The following is a 956-nucleotide window of genomic DNA, read 5'->3' as shown; positions in this document are numbered from 1 at the left end:
TATCAAATTATGCATGAAAATTATTAAAATATTTTTAGTTTATGAATTCAAATTATATTTATTTTAATGAGAAACAACTTTAGCTATTATATTTAAAAAAATACATTTATGCATTTATTTATGATTAAATCGCTTACAAATTTAGTAATCCAAGGAATATTTTAAAAGAAGGTCTTCATATTGTTACTGAATTTAAGCTTCTCTAACTGCTCATTAACATAATCTAAAAGTGTGATTACTTTTGATGATTCGTAGCTTTATGAAGATCTTCATTTAAAATATTAGTAACTGAAATGTTTATTGTAATACATAATCTTATTAGCATTTCTTAAATTCTCTAAAACACTGATGAATCTACCAGTGAAATTCATAAATGTTGTTACAAACAATATAGTACTTTAGCTAAGAGATTAAAATTTATATCCAAAGCTTATTTATATCTTAATGTATCATAAATTTAAAATGCTGTTCTTTATAGAGAAAAACAATATAAGAAAAAAATTGGAAGAAAATATTCAAATCATATTTGTTATCCAAATTTTCGGATTATAACTTTACATCTTATTCAATGTATCTTATTCGATGACGGCTGTGGTGCTATGCATTTTGGTTTGTATTTATACAGCTTCAAGTATAATTTAGGGATGTATTAAACATTATTAATCCCTATGTAATATTAATAGAAAAGGGAATAGTACATAGACAGAGAAAGGAAAGAGTATGAAAAAACATAGCTTCTAATTAATATTTTAAAAGTTCTTGCATCGTTCTTGTTAGAAATATTTCTATTCTTTGATGTTAAACTTCAGAGATATAGAAATGCCATAAGATAGGACTTAAAAAATAAATGTTTCAATTGATATATATTTATATATGTCTGTTGTTTTATATATATAGATATCTGTGTATATATATATATACATATATATATATACATATATATACATATATATATA

The 956-nt window shown here is 22.1% G+C and overlaps 1 protein-coding gene across 8 annotated transcripts in view; it reads left to right on the top strand.

The window, feature by feature from the left end:
• The window catches only part of LOC106869746 (twitchin), a 176,103-nt gene that overhangs the window by 144,908 nt on the left and 30,239 nt on the right, over positions 1–956 (top strand). The gene's annotated exons all lie outside the window — the stretch shown is intronic.

Source organism: Octopus bimaculoides, chromosome 7 (genome assembly GCF_001194135.2).
Source record: "Octopus bimaculoides isolate UCB-OBI-ISO-001 chromosome 7, ASM119413v2, whole genome shotgun sequence".
NCBI classification, from domain to species: domain Eukaryota; kingdom Metazoa; phylum Mollusca; class Cephalopoda; order Octopoda; family Octopodidae; genus Octopus; species Octopus bimaculoides.
Note: the sequence above shows the minus strand (reverse complement) of the source record. Positions and strands in the feature narration are given on the sequence as shown.